The sequence below is a fragment of the Lathyrus oleraceus genome, chromosome 5, assembly GCF_024323335.1.
Source record: "Lathyrus oleraceus cultivar Zhongwan6 chromosome 5, CAAS_Psat_ZW6_1.0, whole genome shotgun sequence".
NCBI lineage: Eukaryota > Viridiplantae > Streptophyta > Magnoliopsida > Fabales > Fabaceae > Lathyrus > Lathyrus oleraceus.
In genome coordinates this window covers 176,496,254-176,514,805 of record NC_066583.1, presented here as the reverse complement: position 1 = coordinate 176,514,805, position 18,552 = coordinate 176,496,254, and the positions used below count along the sequence as shown (strand labels likewise).

Sequence of the window (18,552 nt, the reverse complement as noted above, 5' to 3'; positions counted from 1 at the left end):
ATCTATCTCATTTTCTTAAATTAATTACAAAAGTCAGCAAAAATATTAAGGTTATAAACTTTCAAGATGTAAACCAATGAAAAAAAAAGTTAATAGCAGGCATATGGGGGAAAGATAAGGGGAATGGTTTCAAATATTATTGATTTTATACCTCTTTCATCGAAGATTTCACATTTCCATGTAGGCATATATATTTCCACAAGAAGTGTTACATATGAGTTGTACACCATAGGAGTGAAGTGTCATGTAATACGATCATAATACCACGTTTAGTTGCTTTAGCCATAATCCCTTAGCTTCTTCCATTTTTTCTTGAATTCAAAGAGGATAGCCCTGTCGAAGGATTTCGGATTTTCCATTAGCTTGAGAATTCTCGACTGAGACAAATTTGGCATGGACTCCTAAATGTTGGCAAATTTTTATTACTATCAAGCTAAAGGTTTCAACTTGGCCATTAGCTTGAGGATACATCATTCTCTTCACCATAACAATTTGTGATTAACCTTTGTCTTCATGCATATGTGATATACTTGATAACATGAAATAGTATCACATTCTAGGACTCAATTTAATTAAATTATATTATTATTTACTTCAATTTATTTCATTTTATTAGATATTACGCAGTATTTTCTTTCTATTTATCTCAGGTGGTTTATTTGAAGCACAAGTAAAAAAGGAAGAAAAGGAGGTGCAAAAAGGAATGAAAAGAAGCAAATATCAAAAGCCAAAGCCCAGCCCAAAAAGCACAGGCGCTGTGCCTGTGACGAGCGTCACAAGGGCTGTGACGAGCGTCATGCTTTGCACACTCCTGTGACGAGCCTCACACATGGTGTGACGGACGTGACACCATTCCCCTATATTTTTGGCACCAGGAACGCAACAGACCACGTTGAAGCTACTTTCACGCTTGACCCTTTTACAACGTAATGGCTATATTTACGGAAAACCCTTGGAAGCAGGATCAATAAGTATCAGTATAAATAGAGCTTTTTGGAAAGCTCTCGGTTCCACACTTTTTCCAGCTTTCTTTGCCGTTTTCGCTTTTTCTCATTTTTTCTTTTCCAGCAGCTTAGGCATATTTTTACAACAATACTTGTACGAGTTTTATATTGTTTTCCCTTGCAATTTCTATTTTCCTTTTTAGCATTTAGTTAATTCTTTTTCGCACAATAGTTTCTACACCGGAAACTATTGTGTACCTTTTACCGGATCTAACCTTACGTTAGAATCTAGTTTTTTTATTCCTTCGCTTTTATTTTATTTCCCTGCCTGACTGAAGAATTCAAGGACAAATCCAACCGACCTGTGGTGGAGTGTTCAAGACTGCTATTTAATTTCTCAGGTTCTTTAATTATTGTTTGAATTTATATATGCCCTGTTTTACTGTGTATTTATATTATTTGCCTGAGATGAATCTGTTTATGCGTGATAATTATTTAAGTCTGTTTAGCATGTCTGGCTGATTTACTTAGGTATCGGTATGTAGAGTAAGCGGAATGAAGGAATCAAAACCAAATTGGTTTAATTAAGTTTAAAATTAAAATCACTCTTTTTACGGTCTCAATTTACAGGTTTAATAACAAGGTTTTTGTACGAAAGTAAAAGACATAAAGAAGTTAAAAGCAATAGAGCGAGAGTTTGAGTTTTTGACTGGACAATGTAAATTGGACATTAATTCTAGATCAGGGCGAGAGCAATTTTTAGAGTTAATTAAATTCTAACCTTTTTCAAAAAGTATTTTTAAAGATTGAATGTGAGGACGAGAGTTAAGCATTTGAATTTAATTATATAACCTAAGTCAACAGAGCGAGAGTTTGAGATAAGGGTGTTTAAACGATTAGTGTTTTCTTAAAAAGAGTTTCTGCGGATCCTATTATTTTCAAAAGCTGGTTTTTGACTTAACTATAAGTGACAGCTACGTTAATATAAAATCATAGTTTATTCAACAGAGCGAGAGTTTGAGATAAAACTTTTAATCAATAGCGTCAACTGAAAAGATTTATTTTAAAACCAAGAAACCAACAAAGAATTGATTCCCTAATTACGACGAACTACATACCGATATCCACTTATTAGATATTTATTTTAGATCTTATTTTAGTTTTAGCGTTTCCCCCAAACAATCAAAGCATTACCTGCCTTAGCTTTACGAAGTAACCTTAGATAACGGTATATCGATTCATAAGTCCCCGTGGGATCGATATCTTTTAAAACTACGCGATAGAACTGTGCACTTGCAGTTTGTACCCCAAATTCGACTCATAAAGTCGCGATCAAGTTTTTGGCGCCGTTGCCGGGGACTTTTATTTAGTCGATATCGTAACTCTTCTGTTACACTGTAGAGACTAAGGCTTTTCTTTCTTTCGTTGATTTGTATGCCACACACTCGCTCACAAGGCGAGTCGTTCTACTTACGAATCAACGATATCGAACTATATCTCCGAGTCTTACGAAGAATTCGGGAATATCGTGCTGCAAAAAATCTCCCTCCTGTTGAACTCCCTGATTTCAAAAATATTTTCCCTTCGATACCCGAGATGGCAGAACCAGCTCGTGCTCTTAGAGATTACACCGCTCCATCGCAAGATGAACCGCATTCAAGTATTGCTCCACCCGCAATCGAAGCAAACAACTTTGAACTCAAACCTTCACTGTTGCAGGCAGTGCAACAGAACCAATTCTCTGGAAATCCTACCGAGGATCCAAACCTTCATTTATCCGTATTTGTCCAATACGCTGATACTGTTAAAGCTAATGGTGTCACTTCAGAGGCAATTCGACTTCGTCTTTTTCCTTTCTCATTAAGAGATAGCGCTAGAAGATGGCTTCAATCTCTTCCTTCCAACTCAGTCACCACATGGAACGAGTTGAAGAAAGTTTTTCTTGCTCGATACTTTTCGCCAAGCAAAACAGCTATGTTAAGAGCCCAGATAAATGGATTTAAACAGAAAGATAACGAGTCTCTTTTCGAAGCATGGGAAAGATACAAAGACATGATGAGACTTTGTCCACACCATGGTTTAGAAGACTGGTTAGTAATTCATACCTTCTATAATGGTCTCCTGTACAACACGAGGTTAACAATAGACGCCGCCGCAGGTGGTGCACTAATGGACAAACCTTATGCTGACGCTTACCAACTTATCGAAAGCATGGCTCAAAACCACTATCAGTGGGGAAGCGAACGAACAATGGTAGAAAAACCTCAAACGAAAACTGGCATGTACGAGATAAGTAACCTTGATCATGTTAATGCAAAAGTGGATGCTCTGGTCCAGAAAATTGAAAGTTTAAATGTATCACCTTCAGCCACCGTAGTTGCCATAACTCAGAATTGCGAAGTTTGTGGAATCCAAGGTCACACTCCTGCAGATTGTCAACTCCTAACAGGAATCCAAGCGGAGCAAGTAAACTATGCTCAAGGAAGCCCCTACTCGCACACCTATAACTCAAATTGGACGAATCATCCCAATTTTTCATATAAGAGTAATAATGCTTTATACGCACCTGGACAATCTCCAAATCAAGCCCCAGCTATACCTCCGGGATATCAGAAGTCGATCCCATCTACACCTAACAATAACGCCCCTAGGAAATCCAACTTGGAAATCATGATGGAAAACTTTATAGCTTCTCAACAGCAAACCAATAAAGATTTCTTAAACCAGAATATACACACTGGCGAACAAATTAAACAACTAGCAAGTAAAGTAGATGCCCTGGCTACTCATAACAAAATGTTGGAAACGCAAATTTCACAAGTAGCTCAACAACAAGCGCCTACTGCTGCCCCAACTGGTACATTTCCTGGCCAACCCCAACCTAACCCAAGAAGCCACGCTCATGCAATTATACTGAGAAGTGGAACGGAAGTGGAAGGACCGTCTGACCCAAGGATAGAAAACCCAAACTCTAAAAAGTCAACTGAGGAGGAAAGTGAACCTAAGGAAAAGGAAGAGAGTAACAAGGAAACCGTAGAAAAGAAGGAACCTTATGTACCTCCACCACCTTATAAACCGCCTATCCCTTACCCTCAAAGGCTTATTAAAACCAAAGATGCGGGCCAATTTAAAAAATTTGTTGACCTACTAAAACAATTAAACGTCACAATTCCGTTTACAGAAGCTATTACGCAGATGCCCTCATATGCCAAGTTTTTAAAATAAATTCTTTCTAATAAAAGGAAACTTGAAGATAGCGAAACCGTTACACTCACCGCTGAATGTAGCGCTATAATCCAGAATATGCCTCCTAAACTTAAAGACCCAGGTAGTTTCTCTATACCCTGTCACATAGGAAAATTTGTCATTGACAAAGCCTTATGCGATTTAGGAGCCGGTATTAGTGTTATGCCTTTATCCATATGCAAGAGACTTGAAATGGGAGAATTACGACCAACTAAAATGTCTGTGCAACTAGCAGATCGTTCCGTCAAATATCCTGTAGGAATTCTTGAAAACGTTCCAGTGCGCATAGGTCAATTCTACATTCCAACTGATTTTATAATTATGGATATTAGAGAAGATGAAGTTACACCCATTATACTGGGAAGACCGTTCTTAGCAACTGTCGGTGCAATCATAGACGTGAAACGAGGACGACTCACTTTTGAAGTAGGAGAAGAGAAAATTGAGTTCATTCTTTCCCAATTTCTGAAAGCACCTGCAATAGAAGATACATGTTACTTCATGGATACCATAGATGAATGCATAAAAGAAACGGAATTAGAAAAAGACAAATCATCTGACTATCTTGTAGAAGACAAACTTAACCAATGTTTAGCAATAACACCGGACCCTACGCAATGCCTTAAGAAACCAACCTTAGACCTGAAAACACTTCCCAAGAATCTGAGATATGAATTCCTAGACTTAGAGCTTGAACGACCAGTAATAGTTAATGCTGACCTAGGAAGACTCGAAACAGAAAAACTCTTGCATATCTTAAGAAAATATCCAACCGCACTAGGTTACAACATCACCGATCTTAAAGGAATAAGTCCTTCTATTTGTATGCACCGCATCATGCTAGAAGAAGACTGTAAAACTTCTAGGGAACACCAGAGGAGACTAAACCCGATCCTGAGTGAGGTAGTGAAGAAGGAAATAACCAAGTTATTAGAGGCAAGTATCATATATCCTATATCTGATAGCAAATGGGTTAGTCCTGTACACGTAGTACCAAAGAAAGGAGGTGTAACAGTCATTGAAAATGAAAAAGGAGAAACTATAACCAAACGAATCGAATCGGGATGGAGAATGTGCATTGACTATAGGAAACTAAACAAAGCAACCCGAAAAGATCATTTCCCTTTACCATTCATTGACTAGATGTTAGAACGATTAGCCAAACATTCTCATTTCTGCTATCTAGACGGTTACTCAGGTTTCTTTCAAATACCAATTCACCCTGATGACCAAGAAAAGACAACGTTCACGTGCCCTTTTGGTACCTTCGCTTATAGACGAATGTCGTTTGGCTTGTGTAATGCTCCTGCAACCTTCCAAAGGTGCATGATGACAATATTCGCCGATTTTCTAGAAAACATCATGGAAGTATTTATGGATGACTTTTCCTTATGCGGACAAAGCTTTGAAGAATGTCTTGAAAACCTAGAAAGAGTTCTAGAGCGATGTGTAAAAGTAAACCTAGTACTTAATTGGGAAAAATGCCACTTTATGATACAAGAAGGAATTGTTTTAGGAGACATCATCTCGCACAGAGGAATTGAAGTAGACAAAGCTAAAATAGAGGTAATCGAAAATCTTCAACCCCCGAAAACTGTGAGAGAAGTACGAAGCTTCTTAGGACATGCCGGTTTCTACCGACGATTCATTAAAGACTTCTCTAAAATAACTAAATCGTTAACCGGGTTATTAATGAAAGATGCTGAATTCATATTCGACAATAAATGTTTAGAAGCATTTCAAACGCTTAAACAAGCACTGATCTCCGCACCCATAATGCAAACACCAGATTGGAATGAACCATTCAAAATAATGTGTGATGCTAGTGATTACGCTGTAGGTGCTGTTTTGGGACAACGCAAGGATAAAAAGCTTCATGTTATATATTACGCAAGTAGAACTCTAGATGAAGCACAAATGAATTACGCCACAACCGAGAAAGAACTTCTAGCAGTAGTGTTTGCGCTAGATAAATTTCGTTCTTACTTGGTCGGAGCCAAAATAATCATCTACACTGACCACGCTGCTATCAAATACCTCTTAACAAAAAAGGATGCTAAACCTAGACTCCTAAGGTGGATCCTTTTGCTACAAGAGTTCGATTTGGAAATCAAAGACAAGAAAGGAACTGAAAACGTAGTAGCAGATCACCTCTCTAGACTTGAGAACCTTGAACCGGAAAGAACATCGATCAACGATGATTTCTCGTACGATAAACTTATAGCTACTTTGGAAGAAAATAACGCTGATAAACAGGTAGAAACCACTTTAGCTATATTTGTTACACCGTGGTACGCTGACCTCGTCAATTATTTAGCTGCCGGAATAGTTCCACCTACCTTATCCTACCAACAGAAGAAACGATTCTTCTATGACATAAAACACTATTACTGGGATGATCCCTTACTTTTTAAAAGAGGCCCCGATGGTATTTTCCGTCGGTGTATACCCGAAGAAGAGGTAGAAAATATAATCCAACACTGTCACTCCGCTCCTTATAGTGGACACGCAAGTACATCCAAGACCTGCTCTAAAATCCTACAAACCGGTTTCTATTGGCCAAATATATGGAAGGATGTACATGCAGCTATTAAGAAATGTGACAGATGTCAACGCACAGGAAACATATCTAGACGTGACGAGATGCCACAAAAGGGCGTTTTGGAAGTAGAGATTTTCGACGTGTGGGGAATAGACTTCATGGGACCTTTTCCATCCTCTTTCGGTAACAAATACATACTCGTGGCAGTTGACTATGTATCGAAATGGATTGAAGCTATAGCTTCTCCAACAAACGACACACGAGTAGTAACTAGACTCTTTAAGAATATAATATTTCCAAGGTTTGGTGTCCCAAGAATAGTAGTCAGTGATGGTGGATCGCATTTCATATCCAAGGTACTCGAAAAACTACTGCTTAAGTATGGCGTAAGACATAGAGTAGCGACACCTTACCACCCTCAAACCAGTGGGCAAGTGGAAGTGTCTAACAGAGAAATCAAACAGATACTAGAGAAAACAGTCGCCACTTCAAGGAAAGACTGGTCATTGAAATTACCAGAAGCTTTATGGGCTTACCGAACTGCTTACAAAACTCCCATAGGGACAACCCCATTTAAGCTAATTTATGGAAAATCCTGTCACCTCCCGGTAGAATTAGAACATAAAGCCTATTGGGCTATTAAAAATCTATATTTAAATTATAAAGCCGCCGGTGAAAAGAGAATCCTTGATATAAGCGAATTAGAGGAACTCAGAAGAGACGCTTACGAAAATGCCAGAATCTACAAAGAAAGAACAAAACAATGGCATGACAAGCGCATATCAAGGAAAATCTTCAAACAAGGCGATACAGTCCTTTTATTTAACTCCAGACTAAAGTTATGCCCGGGAAAACTACGATCTAGATGGTCAGGTCCTTTTCAAATCACCAATGTTTTTCCCAGTGGAGCAGTAGAAATTAAAGGCAAATCTATGGAACCATTTACCGTAAACGGGCAACGTCTAAAACATTATCACTATGCAGAAAACACTGAAGATTCGCAAGTCTTGCACTTAGACGAAATGCCTCATGAACTTATAGATTATAATTGATAGTTTTTATGTCGAGCTTGCGACATTAAACAAAGCGCTTAGTGGGAGACAACCCACAAATATTTTATTATTTTCTTCTATTATTATTTTTCTATTTCTTCCTTAATTATTCTTTTAATTTTTGTTTAGTATTCATTCTTAATTTATTTTTATTTATTAAAAAATTTTCTCTTCTTTCGGCATTTGGCCAAATCCTGACTAAAACTCTTGTTTTTCTTTTCTCTAGCTAACACTAACCTGATGGGACAAATTGATCGTATGGGTATCAAATTCAGAGGAACAGCTCAGAAACAAAAGTTTGAGGAACTAGCCACGAGAGAGATGCTACCTAGTCTGTATGTTGATGACTGGGCAATGACTGCCCTTGGACTAAGACAAAGTGTCCTGTATTTGCTGAGTCGGATAGGGTGGGAAACCGCTCCTATCCGTAGACAATTTGTCACTTACCGGAGACTGACTCTAGAATTCCTTAGTTCTCTGATCTATCTACCCAGCCATGGAAAAGGAATAAGCAGAGGTTTCATCCAGTTCAGAATGTTTAACATGGAGTACCAATTTAATATTCAAGATTTTACCAACCTTTTAGGTTTCCCTACATCCTTTGACACATTCACAGTGAGCCAAGAAGAACTTTTTGAATATAGAGAACTTGAACACTTTTGGGGTAACTTGACTGGAAATGACGATCCCGAGGAACATGAGTTTCTCTCTGGAAACATACATAACCCGGCCTTCCGTTATTTCCATAAGATCCTGACCCACACCTTATTTGGGAAGAAGCCAAACAGTACCACAGTTTCACGTGATGAACTCTTCATCATATTTTGTGCTTCCCAGAACCGTCCGGTAAACGGTGCCACTTTTATGTTGGCAAATTTAGACCACCTTATCCAAGATGAACGAGCACCAATTCGAATAGGCGGTTTGATAACCATGATTGGTAATGCTATCGGATTACGTCAACCTATGCTTGACTTAAGCCCTTTTTGTGGCATTACTACTATGAGTATACCCTTCCTCTTCAACACTATGTTTATAGCAAACCTAGGATCTGATGAGTTTGAGCTTATAATTAATAACCAAGTTCTTTGCCTATTCACCATGCCCGGTCCTAGGACTAGTGTTCATAACCGCAATAACTGGCTCTACAATCTGAACGAAACCCCCTCTCCTGCTAGATCCACTGAAGCCATCCAGGACTATGAGATTTGTGATGACCTGATTCCTTATGCTGAATCAGACCCTTAGACACCATCTGGTTATTATGATATTGATCCTCCTCCTCAACCTGTTCAGACCGAAGAATCGGCAATACCCGACCTTAGACATCATATGCCCGGAACTGATCATAACACTGCCATTGAAGCTTTGATGTCAGAACAAGACGCCCTCAGAGAAGAGTTCACTAGCTTGAGACACGAATTTCTGGGATACATGAACAGCATGACAAATCAGTTTCACGAGTTACTATACCGTGTTAACTCCTTTTCTCCTCCGGCCAGAGATCGTGCAGATGGATAGAAGCCGTTTTTCTTAGTTATCTAGCTTTAGTTAGTTTTATTATTTAATGTTATTTCAAATTATGTTCGTATTTGTTTCTCTTTCGCATTTTTGTTTTTCTCCATTGTTACATTACGATTATTTTATGAAGCTATTGAATTATCCTATTTTATTATGAATTATGCAATATTTATCAAAAGATGCTCTCTACTGTTGCTGCCTACATAAATTATTAACAATATAATACATTTATGCACTATTATAGCATGCAGGAAAATTAAATAGCAAAATAAAATAATCTGAAGCAAAACAAAATAAATAATAAAAAAATAAATTACCAAAGTTATTCTGAAGAACGCTAGCAGAACCTCGCCAAAAAGACTGTGTGACGAGCGTCACACATTCTATCACGGACGTCACACAAAGTGCTTGTGACGCCCGTCATGCTCCTATAACGAGCGTAACGCCATGTTAACGTTACAAAGACCGTTGGAGACGAACGTTACAACCCTACAACTTTTCACCTTCCCCATTTATTCACATTTACCCACATTTATTCACTTTTCAACCACTCCCTTTCCAACTTCAAAATTTTTCCTATAAATACCCACCATACCTTTCTTCCAACATCACAACTATTCTATACAATCAAATATATTTTCTTTTTCTTTCCAAATTACTTCTTCCAACTCATTCATCAGTATGGCGGGAAATCAAAATTTCGGAAATATCATCTTCCGATCCGAAGATGATAATTATCAAAGGGAACAATTCGAGCGCTTTCAACAACGAGGTGTCACTTCTACCAGGTATCCTGATTCAACTTGTTTACAACAATTAGGATTACTTCAAGGTATCGAGTGGATGCTCCGCCTTGCCGATCTAACCTTTCTATGCACGCATAATCAACCCACCTACCCATCTCTAACCTTAGAATTCTTAAGTTCATATGCGTACAACACTCCCACCGGTGAGGACGAATTCTTAACCGGTACCGCAACCTTCCGTATGTTCAATACCGAGTACTCCCTATCCCAAAACCAATTGAGTACCATGCTACAATTCCCCATAGAAGGTCAAGTCTACCCCAGAATCCCTCCAAACCTAAACTGGAGCACAGTTGCTGCTTTCGACCTCTTTAGGAAAATCTCCGGTGTAGATGCCAACAACTGGGAAGAGCTCCTTGTTTCCCATATACATAACCCAACTATCCGGTACTTTATCCGCATCCTACAAAACACAGTTTTTGGAAGACCGAACAACAGCAAGGTCAACGCAAAGGAACTATTCTTCCTCGAATGCGTCTTCGAACCGAATGCTAAGGTAAACGCCGCCTCCTTCCTATTTCATCATATCCGCACCTTATGTGCTAGAGGCCGTCAACCTTTTGTAATTGGTGGATTAATCACCACCATAGCACTTGGCTTAAACCTAGGGGACCGACTCCAAACTTTAGAATCTTTACCTCCCCTCTTTATGGATATAGGCTACTGTCGGTCAAGCCGCCTAATAAAGAACCGAGTAGGCGGAAAATATTACCTTATGGTGAATAACCAGGCAGTCCCAAGCGTTGTTCTACCCAACATTGCCTTAACTGATGTCACCAATCCCAACCGCCACCTCTATGATCTGAATGCTCCCGAAGCTACCGAGCCTTCACATACAAACCCGTCTGCAGACGAGTTCGAAGAAATGGAGCAAGGTGACAACGCTTTTGCACAACAATCAGTCCCGCTCAACCCTTCCGATACTGCAGCTGGCCCATCCTCCCGACGTCGTCGACGAAGAAGGCCTGCAACCAACGACAACATCATGGATGCTATTGATGGTATGGAAGCACAGAATCTCGAAATGATGCAAATGATGCGCCAAATGCAACAACAGCAGGAAGAGAGGAATGCCATAACCGACCAGCGGTTCACTGATTTGCTTAGCAGGTTCGACAACTTAGAAGTACGCCAAAGATCACCAGGTCCAAGAACAAGAGGCGGCAGGCAACCTTAACTTTAGTTTTTTTTTCCTTTCTCTTTGTAATTCATTTTTTTCCTTAAAGCATTGAGGACAATGTTTCATTCAAGTATGGGGGGGGGGGGGGGGGGGGGGGGGGGGGGGGGAAAACATGTTCTTTCTATCCTCCTTTTTCCTTTTCAAGTATGTATCTTTCTTTTCATTGTTATTTCCCTTATAAAAAAAAAATAATAAAATAATATTTCTTATAATATAGATTTTTTAAGTTAAGTCCCAAATGTGAAAACCTTCTATTATCTATTCCCCTCAATTTTCATGAGCCATAACAAAAATTCATCACACTCAATAAGTATAAAGGTCGCTTATTTTATAAAACTTGAGTGAAATCAAGACAAAAATTATTACCATAACAACGCTCTAAGAACTTCAACATGTTAGATCAGAATAAGTACCTATTATACCAATCCCTTGAACTTTTAGTTTTATAGTAACCCCGAGTAGTTTATACGAGAAGTCAGCACCATCTCAATAGCAAACTACGTGGAGAGCCGATGAATATAAGTGAATGATTCCCAAAGTAACATAAAAATATATAATATATATATATATATATATATATATATATATATATATATATATATATATATATATATATATATATATATATATATATATATATATATATCAGGAAATGCACTAATTAAGTTAGGTGATCCTTACCAGATCATTTAATCTAAAGGTTGCAGATCATACAAAAGCATAATATGAAAGATCCATTATGAGTTGGTTCAGCAGGTATCTGGTACTGAACTTGGTAGGGCGGACTACGGTCCGATCCCCCGCAATTTGCAATGGACTGAATAACGAAGTTATCCGACTTATGTACCAGAACTTCTAGCTAAAAGGGGATCAGAATCACTAACCGGTTACTCCACTATGTGCGCGAAAAGATAAAGGGCTTAATGTGATTTCGCTAGAATGAAAACGGGTGAAATAAGAGTAAAGGAACTAGGATAGCTATAATGGCATTACTCGAACTGGTTTGCATAAGGTGAGGTTATCTGAGGTTGTGACGGTGGTCGTTGATGTCAAGATTAAAACCAAGTTATTTCTAAACAAGGTTTACATGCAACCTAGTACGAATTGATGTGTGTTTCGAAATTTCATCTGGCTAAAAATTTTTAAAAACAAGTTCTATACTGTATTTTGCTTGAGGACAAGCAAAGATCTAAGTATGGGGGAGTTTGATAACATGAAATAGTATCACATTCTAGGACTCAATTTAATTAAATTATATTATTATTTACTTCAATTTATTTCATTTTATTAGATATTACGCAGTATTTTCTTTCTATTTATCTCAGGTGGTTTATTTGAAGCACAAGTAAAAAAGGAAGAAAAGGAGGTGCAAAAAGGAATGAAAAGAAGCAAATATCAAAAGCCAAAGCCCAGCCCAAAAAGCACAGGCGTTGTGCCTGTGACGAGCGTCACAAGGGCTGTGACGAGCGTCACGCTTTGCACACTCCTGTGACGAGCGTCACACATGGTGTGACGGACGTCACACCATTCCCCTATATTTTTGGCACCAGGAACGCAACAGACCACATTGAAGCTACTTTCACGCTTGACCCTTTTACAACGTAATGGCTATATTTACGGAAAACCCTTGGAAGCAGTTGCAATAAGTATCAGTATAAATAGAGCTTTTTGGAAAGCTCTCGGTTCCACACTTTTTCCAGCTTTCTTTGCCGTTTTCGCTTTTTCGCATTTTTTCTTTTCCAGCAGCTTAAGCATATTTTTACAGCAATACTTGTACGAGTTTTATATTATTTTCCCTTGCAATTTCTATTTTCCTTTTTAGCATTTAGTTAATTCTTTTTCGCACAATAATTTCTACACCGGAAACTATTGTGTACCTTTTACCGGATCTAACCTTACGTTAGAATCTAGTTTTTTTATTCCTTCGCTTTTATTTTATTTCCCTGCCTGACTGAAGAATTCAAGGACAAATCCAACCGACCTGTGGTGGAGTGTTCAAGACTGCTATTTAATTTCTCAGGTTCTTTAATTATTGTTTGAATTTATATATGCCCTGTTTTACTGTGTATTTATATTATTTGCCTGAGATGAATCTGTTTATGCATGATAATTATTTAAGTCTGTTTAGCATGTCTGGCTTATTTACTTAGGTATCGGTATGTAGAGTAAGCGGAATGAAGGAATCAAAAGCAAATTGGTTTAATTAAATTTAAAATTAAAATCACTCTTTTTACGGTCTCAATTTACAGGTTTAATAACAAGGTTTTTGTACGAAAGTAAAAGACATAAAGAAGTTAAAAGCAATAGAGCGAGAGTTTGAGTTTTTGACTGGGCAGTGTAAATTGGACATTAATTCTAGATCAGGGCGAGAGCAATTTTTAGAGTTAATTAAATTCTAACCTTTTTCAAAAAGTATTTTTAAAGATTGAATGTGAGGACGAGAGTTAAGCATTTGAATTTAATTATATAACCTAAGTCAACAGAGCGAGAGTTTGAGATAAGGGTGTTTAAACGATTAGTGTTTTCTTAAAAAGAGTTTCTACGGATCCTATTGTTTTCAAAAGGTGGTTTTTGACTTAACTATAAGTGACAGCTACGTTAATATAAAATCATAGTTTATTCAACAGAGCGAGAGTTTGAGATAAAACTTTTAATCAATAGCGTCAACTGAAAAGATTTATTTTAAAACCAAGAAACCAACAAAGAATTGATTCCCTAATTACGACGAACTACATACCGATATCCACTTATTAGATATTTATTTTAGATCTTATTTTAGTTTTAGCTTTCCCCCAAACAATCAAAGCATTACCTGCCTTAGCTTTACGAAGTAACCTTAGATAACGGTATATCGATTCATAAGTCCCTGTGGGATCGATATCTTTTAAAACTACGCGGTAGAACTGTGCACTTGCAGTTTGTACCCCAAATTCGACTCATAAAGTCGCGATCAATACTTTGCATCAAAATGAAACTCCCTTAACAATTGATTTTCCCCTAACTTATAGACAGTAAAAAACCAAGCCCTTCTTTGCATAATCTATGACAACTTTAATAATTTTACTATCATTTTTTTTAGAGAGGTGATTTCTATAGGAAATAAATTAGAGAGAAACATAAATGAACTATTAGGATTCTTAATTATAACGACTTGAGATATATTTTGTTGTAATCTAAGGGTTGGGAAACACTTCTAAATACCTTATAGATTTAGTAATTCATTTATTAAAAGAAGGTGAGGTCGAGTCCTAAATTGATAGAAATTAGGAAGTGTTCTTATGAACTTAATGAGCTAACTTTTTGTCACTCAATTGTAATCTATTATTAATATTATTTATTTGTACTAGATCAAAGATTTTCTCTTTATCCTATAGTACACCAATTTGGATCAAAATGGGTAAGCAATTTTTGAATGTGTTTATTCTCTACTTTTATCTTCTTTTTGTTAGCTTGTAGTTTTTCATTATTTAAGTTGGTAGATTAATATATCTTGAGAATATTTAGTGTAGTTTCCACTTTTCTTTGTCTCGCGTCATTTTTCTTAGTGTGTTTGAATCTTTAATTTCACAAAAATGGTGTTAACCATGGGGAGGTCTAAGTTCCCAAGTGTCAAACATGTGTTTTAAGTGGGATATTGAGAAGTTTTCTAGAGACGTCGATTTCGGATTTTCAAAAGTGAATATGCAAGAAATGTTGATTCAATAAAAATCTGTATAAGCATTAAAAGTGAAGTTTTCATAGAAAGTGAATATGAATAATTAGAATGACCTTTATTAGCCAGTGTATTTTTACATTCCTAATTGATTAAATAAGCTTACAATCAGTAAAGCACTTCCCAAATTGGTTTTAAGAAGTTTTATCAAAAAGAGAAGAAAGGTTTGAAATGTTTTTTGTGTGTGTATTTCCTTACTACCTCAAGACTTATTCTTGTTCCTTTGGTGGATCTATGTGCTTGCAGGTAATAGTAAATAAGTGATCCAATATGGTGAAGCCTATGGATAGTAAGATGCAACTCAACTAGTAGCTGCTTAGTTTTGATGATGACAACACTTAAAGTCAAGAAAATATTGAAGATAACTGAAGCGGTCAAAGATGCACAAGATGGTTGATCAAAATATCCTCCTAAATTAAGCTAAACGTCGGTTTAAATTAATATTGCAGTCCAACGACTTTCAAGTGAAGACTCGAGTTTCAAGGATCACCTGTGATTTAACTTTTCAAACTCTATGATGATGTTAATCAACATGGAGATATCTAAAACCTCATTAAGAATACTCAAGGATATCGTGGGATGCTAAAATAAAATATAATTATGCCAAGACTCGAAGCTTCAGGGTGTGAAAGAAAGAAAGTGTGAAAGGTCATCTAGTTGTGTCTGACTGACCATTATCTTGTAAAGGCACATGGGAGATCTTGAAACATTATGGATAAATCACACACACACACACACACACACACACATACATACACACACACACGCGCACACACACACACACACACACACACACACACACACACACACACACACATACACACACAAATACACACATACACACAACTCTTGAGAAAGCTTTTATGTTTTAATAAAATCACCAAAAAAGAGTTTTAGAGACCTAGATAGTTGATTAAGGGAGTGCTCAAATGATTATGAAACTTTTTTAACTGTCAAATTGATTAAATATTTTGCCTGATCAATTAGATGATGCTTAATAGAGTCTATAATCGATTGTGATAGACTTTTAATAATTGGTAACGACTCTATATCAAAACCTTCCATTTTGGGCCTCTCCAAGAGTTATTTTTGACATTGAATATCTAAAAAAAGTTCTTATTGAGGCTTCTTGATTATTTATTCTTTCAAATATTTTAATGGATAAAACTTCTTCTTTTTCTTTATCTTTTCTCTTTGATGAAGTTTCTCTATTGTTAGACTTTGAATCTTCTGAGGATCATTCGTTCATCGAGATTGTTCTTTCAAATGAAACTATCAAAGTTGACTTTTCTTCTTATTCTTCTTCTTCTTCTTCTTCTTCTTCTTCTTCTTCTTCAAAAGAGATCTTTGATGAAGTTACTAAATATTATTCTAGGATTTTTTAACTTATTCCTTCATCTTTTAATAATTGAATCAACTCATTGAGTTTTTCGATGATTTCCTTCTTCTTGGATTTTTCTTGAAAGTTATAAAACATTCACATCTCTCGATTTAAGGATTGAATCATATTTCTGATTCTAATTATTAAATCTTAGATATTTGTTAGTTATAAAGGTTCTAACAAGACTTCTAAGATTTATAATGGTTTAATTTCATCTATGAAATAACATTCGCATTCATCTGGTGTTTCAACTTCTTTGCCTAGTGTGTTCAGTCCCTCTTATTCTATACTTTGAGAGATTCCATGTGTCTCATATTTTATTTAGAGAGTTATATTTAAAAACATAAGGAAAATTATTTTTACATAAAGTCGTAACCAAAATGTTTTTTGCTTTAAAATCAAATTCAAACTTTATCTTGTCTTATTTGGTCCAAAGGAAATCAACTTTATCAACTAAATTTATCATTACATTCTGAGAAGGTATAAACGAACCATTGATTATAGTTACCATAATTCAAGATTAATATTTTCAATGGAAATTTTAATTATAGATTTTCATAGATCAAACCTATCACCATTGAACAATAGAGGTATGTTTAGGAAAGTCTTCTTGTTAGAAAAAATGTTGAAAGTCATCTTCCTCATGACACGAATAGTCTTTAAAAATGATTTAGACTCTGATGTCATTTGTTGGACATGTGAATCCATACACAAGAGGGGTTGAATTGTGGAGGTTTGAAAATATTTGGTTGAAAACAAACTCATTTGTAAAATCATAGTTTGAAAATATTGTAACACAAATTATTGAAAAACCAGTAGAAAACCAAAGAAAAAACAATAAAGTAAAGAAATAATGGATAGAGAGATACACCAGATATTTATAGAGATTCAACATAAATTGACCTACTCTTTTCCCAAAGAATTATTCTTAGGAGTATCTAATAAAGTTGAGAGCTTTTAAAAGGATATGACCAAGAACCTTCTTATATAAGGAAATGAAGTTTTAAGACTAACTTCCAACAAAACAACAAACAAGGCTTATAATGTTTATCCGCCAAACCAGACTGAGATTTTCCACTGGTTGATCCCGAATAAAGTGATGAAAAAAATTGAAAGCGGGTAAAGAGATGAAACAAAATCTTTGGTGAGTAAAGCGATGAAATAAAAAATTAATAAGCGGCAAAATGCATAAAGCAATGTAACAAATCGGGCAAGGAGAAACAAATAAATTACTATCAATTGAAAATTTGTTCAAGTCAAATTTCAAAAGCCTTAACGGCATCAAAGATTACAAAATTATTCCGCCCATTCTCAAAGATACCAATCCTATTCGGTCTCTTCCTGATCATTAACGATATCTCAATCTGGAACCTTCTCCTATGGGTTCATATTCTCTCGAGGAATATGAATGCACATACATAACACATCAGCTTTGTTACAAGCGTTCTGGAAGGCATCAAAGATTCCACTGATACATTCATCAACAAAATTATCACATTCCTTCTTCAACACTTCCACCTGCTCCCTATAAGATTCCTTCTTCTACTCCAAATCCTCCTCGACTACAGTGACTTGGGAAGACAACTTTTCCTCAGTAGTCTTTTCATTTTCGAGGGCCTTTTCTTTGTCATCAAAGACCTCTGTAGGTTGGTCACCTTGTCAGCCAAGTCAGAAGGAATACCATGGCCATCCATTTCCTTTTAGAGATCACCCAACATCTCCACCTTCTTATGTAGCCTCTTTATCTTTGTCTAAAGCTCAAACATTTTTTATTGAATAGAAGTACGCTTGCAGACAACAACTTCATACTTACTCTTTCGTTGCTACTTCTCTTTGGAAGGGTTACATAGAGAAACTATTTCTCCATGAACAACATATTCTAGAGTCATCAATGAAGCACCTTGAAACACGTGAAAGACTATCTCTACTATCAACTCTAGCTTGTCGATGTGTGAAAGGCTTTGGATGTAAGAGGCACCTTTCTCGGTGACGTAAGCATGTCATTCTTAAGAACTTTGAGGCATCTGACTAGATTATTTAGAAACTTGGGAGGAGTCTTTTCGGGGGAAGTAGGAATGATCTCCACAATGCCAAAACATACGACTTAGGCCTCTTGTCCAATCCTTTTTCCTTGACATAATTATTATTTTGGCTTTGCTTGTTATTAC

General features: G+C 36.6%; 1 non-coding gene across 1 annotated transcript; it reads right to left on the bottom strand.

Annotated features, from left to right (window-relative positions):
* Window positions 1-2,918: 2,918 nt before the first annotated feature.
* LOC127088631 (small nucleolar RNA R71) lies at window positions 2,919-3,025 on the bottom strand. Its single transcript, XR_007790460.1, has one exon. It is a non-coding gene; the product is annotated as a small nucleolar RNA R71 (small nucleolar RNA).
* Window positions 3,026-18,552: the final 15,527 nt, after the last annotated feature.